This window comes from Danio rerio, chromosome 22 (assembly GCF_049306965.1).
Source record: "Danio rerio strain Tuebingen ecotype United States chromosome 22, GRCz12tu, whole genome shotgun sequence".
In the NCBI taxonomy this organism is placed as follows: domain Eukaryota; kingdom Metazoa; phylum Chordata; class Actinopteri; order Cypriniformes; family Danionidae; genus Danio; species Danio rerio.
In genome coordinates, this window is record NC_133197.1 from 23,050,428 (window position 1) to 23,064,877 (window position 14,450).

General features: G+C 33.8%; 1 protein-coding gene across 1 annotated transcript in view; it reads right to left on the bottom strand.

The window, feature by feature from the left end:
• Positions 1–7,978, bottom strand: part of nek7 (NIMA-related kinase 7) — a 124,021-nt gene extending 116,043 nt beyond the window's left edge. Inside the window, 1 exon segment of the mRNA NM_001003617.1 lies at positions 7,739–7,978. The gene's annotated coding sequence lies outside the window, so the exon portion shown is untranslated.
• Positions 7,979–14,450: the final 6,472 nt, after the last annotated feature.

Here is a 14,450-nt window from a genome sequence, read left to right on the forward strand (position 1 = left end):
AAATTATTTTTGAGACTGATCTGGCTCCATAGTACTAGGCCTGTCACAATAATCAACATATCGACTTATCGTGCAATATTTGTACATGACAATAATTTTTAGTATTGCATTATGCATTTACAAATTCACAAATAACGTTAAACCCATTTTACAAGACAATTTACATTTTACCACACTGATGTCAAAGTTAATAATTGGACATTTACATAATAGTACATTTAATAGGACATTTACATAATTTTGACGTCAAATTACAGAATCAAAATAACCTTAAGAACGAAAAGCCTTAGTTCCTTAAAAGTATTTATGGCTATTTGCATTATTATGCGGTTATGGAATAATATGGCATAATCATTCCATAATCAGTGGCATAAAATTATCTCAATATTACAATAATATTGCTTTTCGCAACAATTTTTGTGACAATATATAGCACAACAAAAATTCTTTATCATGACAGGCCTAGCGAGAACATGAGTGGAATACCCAGAGTGAAACATTGAGCTATTTTGAAATATGACTGAGCGCACTTAGGCTGCACAATATATCGTGTTAGCAACGATATCGCTTTGTGTGAATCTACAATAGCGACAATCTCAGGCAACTTCAAGGAAAGCTAAATCATTTGGACAGAAGAAGTGATAAAGTCTGCCTCTTTATTTTAACCTTTATTATAAAGATAAATTATGCTTAATTATTTATACAAGCATGACTACACAACAATGGTCTTAAATTCAATTCCTAAAGGGCCGCTGCTCTGCATTGTTTAGCTCCAGTCACCTCCAACTTAAACCTACTTAAGCCTGGTTTATACTTCTGCGTCAAGTGACCGGCATAACTCACGGCGCATGCAACGCGCGCAGCTGTGCATTTATACTTCTGCGCGCTGTCTCTGTTGGTCTGCATTAACACTTCCGAAACGCTAGTTGGCAGTGAGGTGTAAATGTTCCTCTGTGTCGAGTTTCTTCTCTGCTGTTTTGCTTTTCCTGAACACTTCCTGGATGTACAAGTGGCTCAAACTCGCTCATTTTGAGGCAGGAACCGGCGGACGTGCAACAACTTTAAATATGAGGTAAACACAAACAAAACTTTCCATCCGGAGCTCCTTCACGGGACTTGTAAACAATCGCTACATTGGGCTGGCGCCGTTCGCGCGGCTCTCGGTCCCGCCCAGACTCGCCAGCACTACCAAGCCGACCAATCACAGAGCTTGCGCTACGCGTTGTTGCGACGTGTAGTTACACTTTTTGAAAGGTGCACGTCAGTGACGCCGATGGCCAAGGCGAAGGGCTATGCGTCAGTGCCGTAGCATACGTCTGCGTTAGATGCAGAAGTATAAATCAGCCTTTAATGATCTCTAGTAATCTTGAACACCTTGATTAGATGGGTTAGGATAAAAGCAAAACAGTGCAGAGCTGTGGCCCTCCAGTAATCGAGTTTGAGACCTATGCCATACACTGTTATTTTACATTGGATTATTGAATTTCTGTACATCATTACTGTTAGTCTCCAGCGGAAAACCATATAGTGTTGTTTATTGTTAACTTTGTTCTCATTTCATCTGTGCTATAAATTGTTTTATTTTATATATTTGTGTATCATTTGTATAATTTATGCAGATGCAATCCCTTGCAAAAATCGATGTAAAATGCAAACTTTTTTCCAAATAGTCATTGTGCGAAATTATATTAATATAGCAGGAAAACCAAAATATCGCAAAGTAAGTTTTTTTCCAAATGTCAAAAGGTATTCGGTGCGTTCCACTCTTATCCAACTTTGTTCAGGGCAAATACAAACTGCCCTTCCGTTGCATAAGCCAAGAAGCTTTCTGCATCCAGCGTGAAAGCCACTTCAGAACATGCAGTGACTGCAGCTGGAGGAAAATCCAGCACACTAAAAAAGTAGATAATGGTTGATAATTTGATGCATCCCTAAATTTTACTGAAATTCTCAAAATAAAAACACAAATAACAATTGCAATGAAGTACTCAAGAGAATTAAGATTACATAAAAATCAACGTTTTCAAAAATACTGTGTAAATACTGTGGTTTTTACTGTAACTTGTTAATTTGTTCGTTTTAGAAAGCACAAGACAGTTCACATTTGTTCACTTCAAGAGAATTTGCCAGTTTCAACATGATAAGCTGATCACTTTGAAGATATAAGTAAATGTTTCCTAGATTCAAATTTGCTTAAAATGAATGTTATGCCAAAATGCCAGTCTACACTTTGGAGAATACTTTATCCTTCAATTATTCATGTCATTTAAGTTCTAAGGCGGCATATATTGCATCGTATTCCTACTAGTATTGCACTTTTAGCGGTCAACGAATGGCCGAGACAAATGACACTGTTAAAACAACACTTTGTAGATCATAAAAGATCTTAACCGTGCATTAAAAAACACGTTTGGCCTGTTAACAACCAGAGAAAATGCTTGCGACATCAAAACATCAATATTAATGAGATTCCCAGGGATATTTTTGGCCAAACCGAAGTGAAAAAAACTGCATGGTTTGACCCGGAGACCTGGAGATAGTAACGTGACAGACTCCTTGTTCAAAGAAACTGGCCTGCTTTCATCTCCGGCTTTTTCCTGAGCCACACTGGCCCAAGCCATCTGCTTTATTCTAATATGGGGATAAAGATGCAGGGATTTTTTTTAAAGGCTTCCCAAGTACGATAAACAGCCTTTATGTAGCTCACTCCTGTTTACAGCATGCAGTATGCTGTGCTGTAAAATATTCACTGTTAAACTGTCAACGATGCTGGCCACTCGCCCGGCCTTCACAGTATGGTGGCACTCGCCCTCAGTTTACGCCCCCTCGACCCCCCACCAATGCCTGCTCACGGCTAGGCACAGGAACCAGCCCACTTCTCCAGACCTTCCAGAGCAGTTCAAACGCCCTGCCAGCTTCCAGGCTTGGCTTCAGCAATGTGTAAAGTTTTTTTTTTTCATTCCCTGCCCTGCAAAGGCACCGCCAAAGGTTTCAGAGTTCCAACTTGGCATGACTTCTGAAAACAAAATAAAAAAATAAAAAATAAAAAGCGCCACAGCTTCCTCCTGCAGCTCTCGAGCTGGCTGTTTGTTTCGCTGACTGATTGAGTGCAGAGAGCAGGGTCCTGTCGTGGAAGATCCCCAAATGAGGGGGTGTTACGTCTCACTCCAGCCACAGACCTCGACAGCCCTTGGGCCGGAGAAACTCGGCGCAGAGCTGATGAGTGTTAGTATGCCAGGCTGGCGTGCCCAGCTATTTGCAACACTCAGGCTATTGCGTATTAAGAGAGACAGGCTTTCAAAACACACAGCCTCTTGCTTTCTCTCCGTGTCATCCTGTGTGAAATATTAAGTGTCGTTTGCAGCGAGGACGTAAGAAATGCCTATAGCGACCCGTACGGAGAGACTGTGGTTGTTCTTTTGGATCACAGCGCATATTTACTCCGGTTTTCCTGTATTTTGTGACAAACGCAGGCTGTCAGCGTGTCTATTACTGCGTTTACAGTGGCATATGCATCGCATAATTATGCTATGAAAGAGTTCATTTCCTGGGGAAATCTAAAGCAACGAAAGAGGTGAAAAAACAACAAAGAAAATGCCCAAATACATATCTGTCTTTGAATGTGCAGAAAGATCAACTTCAATTGTGCCATATCAGGCAAAAAATAAAAATGTGTGAAAATCCTAACATTTTGATTGCTATGCTGACAATATTTTTAATAAATATAGAAATGCAAGGTTAAATGTGAGGGTCAACTAAATAATGCATCACAAAACACCACATAAAAGTTAGTTAATTCCTTCAAACTAATTAAAATACATTATTGTCCTTAAATTCGCAGAAAAAAAGTCCTACAAGTTTTTTAATTGCCAATAAAATATCGATTGTGTTGAGTGGCTGATACAGCGAATAGGGATGTGATTGCACGCAGTGACTAATTTCAATAAATTTAAACCCTAACCAACCAGTCCACCCAAGTTCATAACCAACCAGTCCTAAAAAACGGTTGTTTTACTTTGAAACAAATAAACATGCTGCTGAAAAATGTAAGTCAGCATAATGTTCTGCATTGCATTATGATACTGTTGCTGACAAGAGGATTCCTGTCATAAATTTTATGTTTACTGATATTAACACATCCTTAAATACAGCTCTCTTACTTACACTCCCATTAAACACTACACTATTTAATATTTTGCACAATTAAAATTGTGCATATTTATTGCACTAATTCATCTTGAATTGTATATATCCATTGCACATATCCATTATAAATTATGTTTATATCTATCTTAGGCATGAGACGATAACCATTTTCAAGGTATACCTGTGTGTGTGTGTGTGTGTGTGTGTGTGTGTGTGTGTGTGTGTGTGTGTGTGTGTGTGTGTATGTATGTGTGTATATATATATATATATATATATATATTTTTTTTTTTAATATATATATATATATATATATATATATATATATATATATATATATATATATATATAAAAGAGCAGTAATCACAATACCATGAAACAGTGATATTTTTATTGAAGGTTATCTTACAGAATGAGAATTTCATAGCGGCCCATGCCTAATCTATCTGCATACTTCTCATTATTAATAGCAACCTGTACATATCTTCATCTATTGTGAATCTCTGTTAATAGTTAAAACAACCTGTATTTAATATTCATAGTACATCACCAATAGTTTTTCTTTAATTGCAATTTATAACTTATACCTATATCATACAGTATCCATTATTGCACTTCTGGTTAGACATAAACTGCATTTCGTTGCCCACTATTACATGTGTAATGACAATAAAGTGGAATCCAATCTAATCTAATCTTAAAAGTGTCAAATAAATTAAATGTGGAAATACGCACACTTTATGTTCCCCAACAAATGGCAGACCCTACTAACCCTATACAACATGTGATTTGGGAAGCAGTTATGGCTGGACGATGTGGCAGAAACGCATTCTCAACAATCATTTTCCATATTGAACGATAATGATAGACATTCTGATACAAGTTGCTAATGCTTCCAGACTTAAAAAGAGTATCCCAACAATGACTGAATCCAGAAAAAATAGAAGGTCCATTAAATGGCATAACATATTTTCAGTTGATAAATTTCGGTGGCAGAAAATTCAGCATATCTCTAACAGAGATGGGAAATAACGAAGTGCAAACACTTTGTTACTGTACTTAAGTAGATTCTTTCTGGTATCAGTATTTTACTCCACTACTTATTTTTCTGACAACTTTCTACTTTTTTTACACAAACATCTGTACTTTCTATTCCTTACATTTTTAAATCAGGCTCGTTACTTTTGTTTTCATGTGTGTAAAAACAAACAAAAAACAAACAAACAAAACAAAAAACAAAAAGTGAAATCAAATGAGCAGCAAAAGTGTTGCCGTTTTAAAAAATGAAGCAGCTTTACCATAATGCAAAAATTATTTGTAGTCAAAATATATTTCATTTGTTTTTTCTTTTCTTTTTTTTTACCAAAAGAAGAAAATTAAAGAAAATTAAGTTTTAAATTTAAGACATTTATCAAAAATAAAATACAGGCAGCCTACAGAATTATGTTTTAGGGTATATGAACGAGTATGGCAGCTGTTGTTTTTAACAGCCATATTTTGGGTTCAGGTGATTATACACAGGATAACTTTTTGAGCAGTGTTTTTGGACAATATAGTAAAACGATGCTGCTTGGCTAATTTGCTGCTTAAAAAAGTAAGAAATGCAAGTTATTTTGTATAGATGTACACATGGTGTGCAGTGTAGCAACCACTGTTAAAATAAAACAGGTTGTAGTAATAAATACTTTTCACTTAAGTACTTGTTTCAGGCCGTACTTCTTGACTTTTACTTGCGTACAAAAGGGTATTCAGTACTTCAACTTTTACCAGAGTCATATTAAACAGAAGTATCTGTACATCTACTTGAGTAAAGGATGTGTGTACTTTTGCCATCTCTGATCAGAATATAAATACACTTTTAGATTCTTCTGTGTATAATTGGCTCTTAGATCAATATAGATTTAAAAAGTCCAGAGCTTATCAATGTTCCTGACATAATTTTTATCACAATTTGATATAATAACGTTTATTTCCCAGCCCTAGATGCAGTAGAGTAATTATGATTTTGAATAAAATATAGTATAGGCTAGGCCCACATGGAATCTGCGTGTGCAAAATTCTGCAGATTTTTAGCCCATCATTGATGTGTGTAAATTCATATTTATTCAGTTTTTAAACTAATGTCAGTAATATTATGGACTAATATGAAAATATGTATATGATTTATTTACAATATAGTTTGTACAGTAATATTTTCTATCTTTTAGTGGAGCTATTATATGAGAAACTTGCTTTGTTTACTAAATAACGTGGATCTGATTGGATTTGCATTGTAAACATGAAATACAAGTTAAAAAGGTATGACGTTTTTTATATATTAAGGTTTTAGTTATGATACTCCTAAAATCATTCTGCATAAATTTGCAAATATTTACCAAAATTCTGTGCGGAAATAGCAAAAATGTCAGCAGATTCTGTGTGGTCCTAAGTATAGCATATAATATGTGAACCATGATGCAGCACTATTGCTAAAAACTGCACTACAGAAGTTCTAAAACAGTCATAAACGCTCATGTTTCATCTAATTCATGTCTGCTAGGTAACTCGAAAACTAATTACTGTTGATTTCACCATTCACTTCCATTTTAAATTCATTCATATATAACACCATTTTGCCATAAATATACAAATCTCTTTATAAAACAAGTTTATGACACACTTGAAAAGGAATAAGACTGATAAACAACTTGTAACACTGACATAAATAATTTAACTTTTGTTCTCATTCATCGTCCACTGTTAATCTGAAACCTAATTTAATTTTTAAATTTAATTATTATAATGTTATATATATATATATATATATATATATATATATATATATATATATATATATATATATATATATAATTGCTTTTATTCCTATTATTGTAATTTTACATGTGTAATAACAAAATGACAAAAACACAATGACCAAAGACGCAATAATGAACTCGCCCCTGACTAACTTACGTCATTGGGAACAATATGAACGAGGTCCATTGAGCTCACAAAACAACAAGTATCAACGCGTTGCTGTCAACAGCTGGAAAGTGTTGCCAAAGTAAGAAATGCCTAACATGCTCAAATAATCAGCCTTTTCGCAACATTTCTATGGATAATCAACAAGACACACATTGTTATCTGTGTCTGAGGTTAAATAGGGAGCATCTTAAAAAAATCAGGAGTGAATTTCCTACATTTCCACTGCATTTGTCACACTGACAGACGTTAGCTTAGCCACAATGCTTAAAAAAGTGTGTCGTGTCACTGCTGGAAACTCATACGACACTCTTAAAAAACAACTTTAAACTAACTTTCACAACATGTTAGAGATGAAAAACGGCGTTATTAAAAATTAAACCAAATAATTTTGATAATTTGTCACTACTGAATTAACGCCACAGCAGCATTAGCCTAGCGCGCTAACACAAACTAGCCCAAAGTTCTGTCAACTTCTCCATAACTCTTTCTGCTGCAAGTCTTTAAAGAGCATTAATCGCAAATAAATCGCATCAAGCACTCGAAATGTCATTGTCGCGTGATAATTGAACGCAAACGTGACACGCTAACTTGTTTTGCGTTAGCCAGGAGGGAATGAAGCTAAACTCTTACCAGGAAGTGCCAGCTGAGTTTCTCGCGCCTTGAATTGGAGCTCTTGCCGATGATGATGGAAATAAGGATGAAGATGATGGTGCTTCAATCTGTCAAGGTCGAGCTCCTGTTGAGTTCCTGCGCGACGCCGCGACACACACACACACGAGCTGTTCACGCGCCTACAGAATCCGTGTGTGTTCAAGTGTGTTTGTGTGTGTGTGCGTGTGCGCTCAACAAGCCATTCCCGACTTGCGTGAGTTACACACACATCCCAGCATGCTTAGTGGATGGAGAGGGGCGGGAAACTCCACACAGGCCAAACAACTTTGACATTTCATAGAGGAAAGAGTAAGTAAATGCGAAAAGATGCTATGGAAATATGGATTTACTGGGGTTGAGTAAAATGTTAAAATTTGTTTAATACTAAAAGAATTCCATTGCATTTTTCTTTCTTTCTTTCTTTCTTTCTTTCTTTCTTTCTTTCTTTCTTTCTTTCTTTCTTTCTTTCTTTCTTTCTTTCTTTCTTTCTTTCTTTCATTCATTCATTTTCTTTCTTTCTTTCTTTCTTTCACAAAATGTCAACATCATTTACTTCTGCATTCTTTAAATTTTAAAGGTCTGTACCAGCCCAATACCCCATAAGTGGTTCTGTTTTCTCATCAGTTGGAATAGAATAGCTTCTGCATAGATTATGATTGAGACATTTTTCTTTTTTCCTATGATTAGTGATTTGTGCGGTAACCTACAAAATTAATTACAGCAACCTCGAACACACAGAACCTATAAGTTTCAAATTTGAGTTTACATAAATAAAAAATAAGTGCCTCTTTTTTGGAGGGGTTCATAAAAACACTGGCAACATATACATTTCTTTAAATCACTTTCAACAGCGTTTTATTAAAATTCAAAGGTTTTTTTTTTAGATGATACCAAACTTTTGCTTTTTATACCTCTGCATGTGGGAAGATTTTTCATTTGAGTAGGCAAAATCCAAGCGGAAAGCCCAAAACATCACTTGATTTTATAAAATACTAACACTGTAGTTTTAAAAGTTTACAGAATAAAACAAAAAAAATGATATTTTACTCAAATACATAATTATACAGTCATGTACAGCATAAAAGAACAAAAAGTTTTTTCAATTACTTTTGTTTTATTTCACCCAAAATGCCTATTATTTTTTCACAAGTTTTACTTTAATACTTTTATCTTATTGTATTTTGACCTCAGTTTGAGTTTCACCTGACTTTTATATTTTAATTTATCTTTTACAGAAGTGCACTCTTGTTTGAATCTGTCATGTCTATTCTATATCTTTAACATAATTTTAACACATTTTAGTCTTATTTTTTACCTCACATCTATGCTATTCTACACTTTTCACCAAACATTTTATTATTTCAATAAACGTCACAGTGGCGCAGTGGGTAGCACGATCGCCTCACAGCAAGAAGGTCACTGGTTCGAGCCCCATCTGGGCCAGTTGGCATTTCTTTGTGGAGTTTGCATGTTCTCCCTGTGTTGGTGGGTTTCCTCCGGGTGCTCCGGTTTCCCTCACAGTCTAAAGACATGCAGTACAGGTGAGTTGAATAAGCTAAATTGTCCATAATGTATGTGTGTGTATGAGAGTGCTGGATTGCAGCTGGAAGGGGATCTGCTGCGTGAAACATATGCTGGATAAGTTAGCGATTCATTCCGCTGTGGCGACCCCTGATTAATAAAGGGGCTAAGCCCAAAAGAAAATGAATAATTAAAATAAAAATTCATTTCAGTTGTTTACTCCTATTATCTTGAACTTTATCATTGTTCTATTATGTTTTGCAAGCTTCTTTTTTCTGATTCTGATCAATTTATCTAGGGCTGCGCGATATTGGTAAAATAGGACATTGTTTTGCTGTGATATATATTGCAATATGACCATAATTTCACCAGATAATATAATATAATATCATATCATATCATATCATATCATATCATATCATATCATATCATATCATATCATATAATAGACGAGAAAGTGGTGCAGTAGGTAGTGCTGTCTTCTCACAGCAAGAACGTCGCTGGTTCGAACCTCGTCTCAGTTGGCGTTTCTGTGTGAAGTTTGCATGTTCTCCCTGCCTTCGCGTGGGTTTCCTCCAGGTGCTCCGGTTTCCCCCACAGTCCAAAGACATGCGGTACAGGTGAATTGGGTAGGCTAAATTGTCCGTAGTGTATAATTGTGTGTGTGGATATTTCCCAGAGATGGGTTGGAGCTGGAAGGGCATCCACTGCGTAAAAAAAAAACTTGCTGGATAAGCTGGTGATTCATTCTGCTGTGGCGACCCCTGATTAATAAAGGGACTAAGCCGACAAGAAAATGGATGAATGAATAATATAATATAATATAATATAATATAATATAATATAATATAATATAATATAATATAATATAATATAATATAATATAATATAATATAATATAATATAATATAATATAATATAATATAATATAATATAATGTAGGGTTATTGAATAACACTACTTGAAAAGATTTAATTTATTTAGACTGACTGCGACTTTTTCTGTTCAGTGCAAGCAAAAACAAATAATTAAACAGTGCTTCATGTTTTTTGGGGGTTGGGGTGTCTAATAGTATTCAAGTACAGAAACTTAACAATCAAATGTAAAACATGGTCATCAATGTATAAAAATGTAAAAAACATATTTAATAATAACTTTTAATCTTTAATAAATAATCTAATCCTCCTATGTGACTATTGCAGATACACACATTGTGATGTGATGCTCAAATGAGCCTTAACTTCATCTATTCTATTTTCTTGTAAATGTAAATGTCTCTACACTTCTATTTATTTTTTTCTTTTCTGTTTCACTTTATTATTGTTATATAAATTTGACCTCTATATTATTCTGCTTTACTAAGTTGTTTCTACACCGTGACTACATAGAACTTTATTCTGTCCTGTTTAATTCAGTAATATTCTATTGTTTCACTTCAGTTTTTTTATACAGTAGTTGCACATTTTTAAGTTTCATCTCAGTTTCAGAAGTTTCACATCATCGCCTTTTAGTTCTGTTTCAATCTAATCTATTACATTTAAATTGATTTAGTTATATTCTGCATAATAAGCTTCACTGTACTATTCCTTTTCAATTATCTGTGGCTTCTGTAAGTTTTGGTTTACATTCACTCAATTCCTTTCCATTTAGTTCTGTAAGTTTTCCTTCATTTCTCTTTTATTCTATGCTCTTTCGTCTTTCCTTTATTTGGATTTTCACCTGGTTCCTCTTCATTTTATTTTCCAGAATGTATTTTGATTCTACACTTAAATTTTTATGCTTTTGAATTGCATTATAGGTCCTTGATCTTTCCTCTGACAATTATTGATGCTTAAAAGTTTTTTAAAAGTTGCTTTTATTTACCTTTTTAATCATTTGTATTGATATGTTGTCTGTTTTAGTGTTGTAAATTACAGTACAAAAACCTGATAATAAACAACTAGTACTTTCTGTAGTACTTAATTCTCTCTATACTATTTCTAACACAATATATTGTTTCAAAAGACTAAAATATCAATAAAAAGTCACCTTGTTAAGTTGCATGGTTGAATTTTCATCATCAAAAGTCAACAGAGAAAGATCTCATAATGTAATTAATAACGAATCACAAAAAAATGACCATTAACAGATATTTTTATACTAGGGCTGCACAAAATTGAAAAAAATCTTGTTTTTCTGTGATATATTTTGTGATATTGTCACCAGGTGATTTGAATAGCTCTATTTGGAAAGATTGTATTACTTTAGATTGACCAGGATGATCAAATCTTTTTATTTGCAGTGCATCTGCATGAAATATAATAAATTACAAGCATATATAAGTATGACAGAGCAAAATAAGGTTTTAAAACTAGGCAAGAAAGTACAGAAATGTAACAATCATACGTAAAATAGGATGGTCATCATCACTATATAAGTTTCAAGGCAAGTTTATTTATATAGCACATTTCATACACAGTGGCAATTCAAAGTGCTTTACATAAACAGGAATAAAAGAGACAAGTGTAAGAAAATAAAAACAAATAATCAAAATTATAAAAATAAAAATAAAAAATAGATAAAACAAATAAAAATGTATTAAAATAGGTTATAAGATAATGAAAAAGAAAAAAAACATAATAGTGCAATCTGTCGGACGTAGCACAGTCCACGATAAATAAGCACAATAAATAATATTTAAAAATTCTGTATCTTTTAAGCTTGAATAAACAAACTAATCCTGTGATGTGACTATTGTGAATACACTGTGATATCGATGTGATACATTGCACAGCCCTATTTTTTACAATCTACTCTATTCAAATATGTTTTTTTATGTGAATTCAGATCTAAAATACTGACTCTGCAAAAACAAAATCATACAAATCTATTACAATACTAGCTGAAAGATAAATTTCATAAAAACAAACAGCTGAATAACACATTTAAAGCATCCATGAGAGTTGTAATACACAGCAAAACACTTTTCAAATGTCATTTACAAATGCAAAGATTCTCATTCAAGACACCTGAATCAAATACTACACACACACACACACACACACACACACACACACACACACACACACACACACACTGTAAAACCCAACAGTCAACTGAAATGAGTGTATTAACTCAAAATTTACTGAAAGTTAATTCTACTCATTTGAAAAGAGTTTTGAACTTAATGTTGAAGGTGATGAGTTGATTAAATACCTCATTACACTTAAATGTTCACAGTACTCATATAGATTAGTTTTTTTTTTAACTCAAATGGTTTGTTGCAATTGGTTTTCAAACGGTTTGAGTTGCTTTAACGTATTGGGTTTTACACTACTCAGTTGGTTTGAGTTCTCTTCATTTATTGGGTTTTACTTTGCTCAAATTGCTTTGTTTACTCAAATGGATTGAGTTCACAGTACTCATTAAGATTAGTTTTTGAACTTAAATAGTTTGTTGCAATCGGTTTCCTCAAATTAGTTTAATTAACTGTTTTTTTTTTATTTTAGAACTTTCTATCTCCAAAACAGCTTCTCTGTCAAAGATTATACTGTATATTTTAACATCTTATGAACTTTTAGCTTTCTTATCGAGGAAAAGGTATTTAGATCTGAATTATTAAACCCTGCCACTTCAAAGTCTAGTTAAGCAACAAAATTTATATCTTATATATTAAATTAGGTTATACATCGTACACTCAAATAATCCATATTATGTTTCGTCAGCAATATACAGTAGTATTACATTGAATTCGAGCATTTGAGGGTTGCAGTCAGCTCTGCATAAGGAAAGTAACAATGTTTTCTCCAACATTTTGACAGTTGATAATCAACAAGTGTCGTGCGCTGTGTTTCTTTCTCTTTTTTTTTTGACACTTCAATAGCAGTTCTGCTAACCTCCTCACAAATACCATATAAGAAAGGTAAAGCACACACTGTCTGTTTTCCCCTCTTCTTGAACAAGCGTCGAAGATTAAAAGAAACGTCTGCGGAAAATCTGTCAATTCTGTTGGCGAATAACGGCAAGCTGGAATTTAATGGCATGAGTTATATTGGGCTCCCTCAACACCCACATTTTGCTCTCAATGAGATCAATGCTGCTTCATGACAGATAGGGACTGTCTTTAGTATCCTCAAATTTCTGGTTTCTGAGGGAATAATTAGATAGATGGATAAGAGGCAGCTCTTGTGACTGCATGCTGGAGCTCTGGTTCAACACCGCAGTCTGTTGTCTTGAAATCTGTGTAATAATCAGATTGTGTCGATTGTTCTAAAAGTAGAACGACGCCGGTTCCGTAATATTAACTTCTCTCTCTTTTTTTTTTTTTTTTTTTTTTACATATTTGTTTTGCCAAAATCCTTGTTTGATTTCGGATTTTTTTCTGGAATGTAGATGAGCTTCCGCGTGTCTTTTTTCGGGTCTTGTTTGTCTTTACCCCCAGACAATGAGCCTTTTTGGCAGTGCACGAAAGGGTCGTGTTGTAGTGGGGGAAAAAAGACAGCTTGTTTTTATTTATTATTATGGCTGTCAATAAAAAAAAGTTACTCAAATGAAATCTTCAAGTCTGTGTGTTTGCATATAAAACCACACACACACACAGACACACACACACACACACTTAGAGGTGTGCCCTTTTGTCTGCTTGTTTGTTTGTGTGTCGGCAGTCGTGGAATTTTATTCAGCTTTTTTCATCTATACATATACATCTATTTGTTTATTGTCACTTGAGGATCAGGTCTTGGAAATCTTAGGAGTTTGAAATATACACACTTGGATTTCCATATATGTAAAGCTTAGACTTAATGTTTATTGTATGTTAATTTTTTTATATTTTGCTAAATTATATTTCAAAATACATAATTTTAACATTGATTACAAGACATTTATATTTATTTAATTGATTAAATAAATGTCATGTTACAGTTAAGTTACTGCAAACAATATTAATACCCTCTCAGTTGATCAGTATATTATCAAAATTATAACTCTAGCAATTGACTGTAATTTCTATATGAATATATGTAATTTTCATTAGACAGTCGAGACAAAATTTATCATTGCAAGAAAGCAGTTTTGCCACTTAATTGGTGTAGTTTCTGAATTATACCATCTTGGTTTAATTGCACTTATGACTAATTAGATTATATATTAAAGGACAAGTAATAAGGAAAGCATTGCTCACTTTTACTAA